Source organism: Gigantopelta aegis, chromosome 4 (genome assembly GCF_016097555.1).
Source record: "Gigantopelta aegis isolate Gae_Host chromosome 4, Gae_host_genome, whole genome shotgun sequence".
In the NCBI taxonomy this organism is placed as follows: Eukaryota; Metazoa; Mollusca; class Gastropoda; order Neomphalida; family Peltospiridae; genus Gigantopelta; species Gigantopelta aegis.
This window is the reverse complement of record NC_054702.1, coordinates 62,451,021-62,457,020: the sequence shown is the minus strand read 5'-3', so window position 1 is coordinate 62,457,020 and position 6,000 is coordinate 62,451,021. Positions and strand designations below refer to the sequence as shown.

The following is a 6,000-nucleotide window of genomic DNA, read 5'->3' as shown; positions in this document are numbered from 1 at the left end:
ATCCAATTAAAGTTCAAACACTCTATCCTAGCCACACATCTTTGCTGGGCTGTCAGTTCAAGTCAGTGGGTTAGAGATTTGAGAAATTAATGTCGTGGTCTTACGCATACATGTCCGTTGAGTCATTAAATCTCCCTCTGCGATCCCAGTACCTACTGTCATTTATAAAGTATTGATCTGGGCTCAATTTCACAAAACATCGTAAGCCTAGTTTTTAACGTAAACGTAAATCTACGACTAACCCTCAATTCTTATTACTATAATTCCATTTTGTAATTACTGTTTTGTAATAGGCGTCTGGATTGGTTAAAATGCTATCACGTGATCTAAAAAAATAACGTTAATTCTTCAATGAACCATAAAACTGCACTTTTTCGGTAAACAAATAAAAACAGAATGTTTCTGTGTTTATCCCAATATCGTCTGAACTGTGAGTGACTGAGACAAACTAACAGACAATCATAATGTCGGATGACAGACACGAATGTTTTGGTGGCGACTTTAGAAGTTATAGCAGAGAATGCTCAACAAATGAAAAGAAAGACATGAGCGCAGTTCTGTCTTATTTGACAATCGACCACTTGGCCTCAGACCACAATTAATTTCGCTATATGTTTGTATATAGCCTTAGTGGCTATAACATTTTTATTAATATCAGCAGTGGATTTTTGTATGTACCTTTGCTTGCCTGGGGGACACATACCCTGAAAAGGACAACCCCTGTTGTCCAGCTCTTTCTCCCAGCATATTGGTTTAAACAAACACACCCTCTAAACCAGGCCGGAGTACACCCATTTTACACAAAAAGCATTACTTTTGCATGGGCAGGAATTACCACAAATAAGTCTTCAATGTCAACAAGTTACACATGTTTACAAACTACATGCTTTCCCCTGTCGATTCAGTCAAATAGTTGCCACTTTATAGCCGTCTGCCATGAAATAATCACAGTCAAATAGCAGACTACTTGCGCGGTCAAATTTCCGGATTTTTGACAACCAAATGGGAAGATAACTGTAATCTGAGGCCACTTACATGCGCAAAAACACATACGCCTTCGTGCACAATTACGCGACCTGTCCTTTCCGATAATAATATCACACAATCACAAACTTCCTCTGACCCCCCCCCCCCCCCCCCCCACACACACAGAGTAACACTGAAACCACTTCATCCCTTTCAAGTCTGTCTTCACATTCACTTTTCACTAATTCAACTTTTGACAAACGCAATTTTAATATAGTAATTGATAAATCTTGTAAATAATTTGATGCTCTCCCTTATGTTAATTAGTTCAAAATTAATACTCGAACAGCTTTACAACAAATCTTCCATTTAAGTATATAGATCGTTCAATTCTTAATTAATTATCGTTTGATATTTTTGAAAAAAATAACCTGTTTGAGTTATTAGTTGATGTTCAGTTATTTTAAATTTTATAACTTTTTATGCACATTTGATTCATAAAATTAAAATTGACAAAACCTCATGTAAATCATCATAATGAATCGGAGATTTGACGGAAAAAAACTTTCTACGGGAATTCCCTTATTTGTGTACTGATACAGTTGTAAATGTGTAGGTATCAACACATATGCTCAGTTTGCCGTGGCAATCACTCCAAACTAAACTGTTTGAAGGGGGAAGGTGATTCCTTTCGTAACCAGGGTGATAAAACCAGCGATGCCCAAAGTGCTTTGGGAAAAAGAAAAATTTAGTTTGGGATTTACCTCAGTAAACACCACAGTGCTTGATGCTGAGTTGAAAGGATATCCTGATGAGGCTATTGCGAAAGAATTACTAGACGGTTTCATGTATGGTTTTCATTTGCAATACACAGGCCCCCGAATCCCCGTAGATGCTCCAAATTTAAAATCATTGAATGACAATATTGCATTAGCTAGAGAAAAGGTTAAAACAGAGATTGAGATAGGTAGAGTGGCTGGCCCCTTTAAATCAAGACCTATTGCTACATTACGTATATCTCCTTTACGTTTGGTTCCTAAGAAAACCTCAGGTCAATTTAGAATGATACATCATTTATCATATCCAGAAAATCATTCCGTTAATGATTTCATTGATCCCCATGTATGTTCGGTATCGTATACAAAATTTGATGAAGCAGTTTTTATGATACAAAGGTCAGGTCAAGGGTCATTGTTAGCAAAGGCTGATATTAAGTCTGCATTCAGATTATTGCCAGTGTGGCCAGGTGAGTTTGATTTATTAGGTTTTAAACTTGAAGGGCAGTTTTTCTTTGATAAATGTCTACCAATGGGTTGTGCTATTTCTTGTGCTACATTTGAGAAATTTTCCACATTTTTAGAATGGGCCACACGTAAGAAACTGTACGGGGGGGGGGGGGGGGGGGGGGGGGGAATGATACATTATTTAGATGATTTTTTGTTTGTGGGGTCAAAGAATTCGAACCATTGTCAACAAGCTCTATACACGTTCTTTAATTTATGTAGTCGGTTAGGAGTGCCTATTGCTGAGGATAAGACTGAGGGCCCACAGGAGGTAATTTGTTTTCTGGGCTTGGAGATTGATACTGTTAACATGTTAATCAAGGTACCAATGGAAAAGGTTCACGAAATTGTGACTAGGATTTCAGATATGTTATCAGGACAGAAAACTACATTGAAGGCGATGCAGTCTTTATTGGGCATTCTCAACTTTGCATGTCGTGCAATCGCGCCAGGTCGAACTTTTTGTAGGCGAATGATTAATGCCACTATTGGGCTTACAAAACCATTTCATCATTTGAGATTAACAGCTGACATACGTGCTGACCTGCTTATGTGGTTACAATTTTTCAAATCATTTAATGGAATATCGATGTTCCGTGACCAATTTTGGGTCACAAGCGAACATGAAAACCTTTTCACTGATAGTTCAGCAAAACAGGGAAATGGCTTTGGAGCATATTACAATGGTAGTTGGACTTATGCGAGTTGGCCTCAATGGTGGTTTGAACAGGGCTATACAGATGACATTACAGTGTTGGAATTTTTCCCAATTTTAGTGCCAATATTTATTTGGGGCAATAGGTTGGCAAATAAAAAGATACTTTTTCATTCTGATAATCCGTCTGTTGTAGCCATAATAAATTCTATGACCTCGAAGTCGCACAACATTTTGACATTATTGCGTATCTTTGTACTTCGATGTTTACAGTTGAACATACTTTTCAAAGCAGTACATATTCCTGGCAATGTAAATATATTAACAGATAGTTTATCACGTTTACAGCTGGACAAATTCCGACAACTGGCTCCTCAGGCAGATTCCAGGGAGACTTATTTCCCAACCTGGCTCTGGTCAATTTTCACAGTGAAATTGGAAGACTGCTAGGCGCAAGTCTATCCAGCAGTACCCATGCTTGTTACAGTAATGCTATCAGAAGTTTGGCACAGTTTAGATCCTTAATGCATATGGGGGATATATGGCCGGTCCCTATTGAGCATTTACTATTATTCATAGGACACCATTCTACTAAGGGGTCAGCCCCATCTTCCATCGCATCTTACATATCGGGCATTAGTTTTGTGCATAAAGTGCATCAGTGGGACGACTCGACTTCCTTTTTTATTGTTAAAAAAGCTCTGGAAGGTTTGAAGAGGTTGCATGGCCGGCCTGACGCTAGATCTCCCATTACCCTTGATATTTTAGCTCAAATACACTCAGAATTGAGGCATATTTGTGCATCTAGATATGAATTGTTGTTATTCAGGGCTGTGTATTGCTTGGCCTTTTTCGGTCTGTTCAGAGTGAGTGAACTAGTCTATACTACACCACATGCATCGCATAGGCCTTTGTTGTTCTCCGATATAACATTAGATATAGGCAATGTTTCAGAATTGATTGTGACTTTAAGATACTCCAAAACAGATCAAAGTGGTCGTGGTACAACAGTGCATATTCCGCTAATACCAGGTAGTTTGGTTTGTCCTGTTAAAAACATGCGAGAGTTCTTGTTGGTCAGACCTGTCAACAATGGTTATTTGTTTGTCCATTGTGATAGAAAACCCCTCAATCAATATCAGTTCAGTGCAGTATTAACTAAAGTAATTTCTTTCTTGGGTTTACCTCAGGCACACTACAAGTCTCATTCCTTTCGAATAGGTGCTGCAACTACCTTAGCTATGAGAGGAATTTCTTCTGACACAATTCAAGTGTTGGGTCGTTGGAAGTCCACAGCTTTCCAAAAATATGTTAGAGTTAATATGGCATAGGGTTATTGTTGCAGTGTACCAAGTCATGCGCTGCTTCTGGTTAATAATATTCATTGCGTTTTTGCAGACGTATGGATAGTGGGATCTTCTATCATTTATTGGGCATCCAAGAGAGCAGCGGTGCAGTTGAACAGTCACTTACGGCTGGAGCGCCTAGGGGTGAATATTTCCTGGATGGGACGCCGTGGATTAAAGTGGGACGGCGCGATGTATAATATCAGGAAGAGGTTAGTGGAAAATCCCCCGCCTCAATACATTGTGTTACATGTCGGTAGCAATGATGTAACAGAGATAGCCACTGCAGAACTGTGTGTGAAGGTAGAAAGAGACATACACAGTTTGTCCCAGTCATTGCTAAGCTCTAAGTGTATATTAGTTTGGTCAGATCTTCTTCCTCGTCTAACTTGGAGAGGGGGTAATTTAGTAACAGCAATAGAAAAGAAAAGGAAACGGGTGAATAGATCTGGGAGAAAAGCTGTCTTAGCAGGCGGGGGACGGGTTATCAGGCATGATGACATTACGTTTGACTGTCCACAGTTATTTCGAAGTGATGGGGTGCATTTGGATGACATTGGTAATGCAATCTTCGTCAACACATTGCAGGGCGCTTTGGAGACGTTTCTTACGTCTACTAAGTTAATTTTTTCGTAGTTCTAAGTACTTTAACACTTATACTAGGATGAATGGGGTTGACGGATATGTGAAGACATATCCGTGTGGCATGATATGGTGGGCACGCATGTATGATCAACAGCTTTAATATTGTTAATTGCTATATTTATATGGCAGTTATTGTTGTGGTTGCTTTGCCATGGAATTTTACACTGGGAAGCTAGTCATCAGTTCTCACATATACCCAGGTAAATGCTTCCTATTGCCCTGCTATGTTGCACACTAGGGGGCGGAAACTTGCTAAGGTTTACCCTGGGAGTTTTTGGTTGGAATGCATTGGTGTGGGTATATGTGAGTGGGTTGGTCTTTCATGTACATGTGTTTGGTATACTCTGCTATGTTGTACACTAGGGAGTTGTTGGGTGCTGTTGTATCCATTGCCGTGGTAGGTAGATACTCAGCAGGAATCCCACTTATGCGTGTGCATGTTAGTGAACTGCCCTGCTATGTCTCAACACTAGAGGGTAGTACCCAGAGAATTTGGAATATTGTTTGTAGTACATGCCTGCCCGCCATATGCTCTTGTCAAATGTGTCATTTAATAAAGAGCTGCGGCCATTTCATCCAAGTACTGCGTCATTGTTTGTTGTGGTATTTATAAGAAAATATCTTAAAATAAGTATATAGATCGTTCAATTCTTAATTAATTATCGTTTGATATTTTTGAAAAAAATAACCTGTTTGAGTTATCAGTTGATGTTCAGTTATTTTAAATTTTATAACTTTTTATGCACATTTGATTCATAAAATTAAAATTGACAAAACCTCATGTAAATCATCATAAAGAATCGGAGATTTGACGGAAAAAAAACTTTCTACGGGAATTCCCTTATTTGTGTACTGATACAGTTGTAAATCATTGTGGAATAGAGTTCGATTGGGTTTTTAAATATAGTTTTGTATAATGGCAATATTAATGCATTTGGAATTATAAGAATTGAACGTTATATTTTTGACGTTCATGCGATGATAAACACCAAAACCATTTTACCGTGTGGCTAGGATAGAGTGTTCGAAACTTAATTGGATATGAGCACCAAAATAAGTGTGTAAAACGGTTTTGGTGTTTATCATCGCATGAACGTCAAAAATA

General features: G+C 38.6%; 1 protein-coding gene across 1 annotated transcript in view; it reads right to left on the bottom strand.

The window, feature by feature from the left end:
* The window catches only part of LOC121370881, a 39,500-nt gene that overhangs the window by 12,271 nt on the left and 21,229 nt on the right, over positions 1–6,000 (bottom strand). The window lies entirely within an intron of this gene.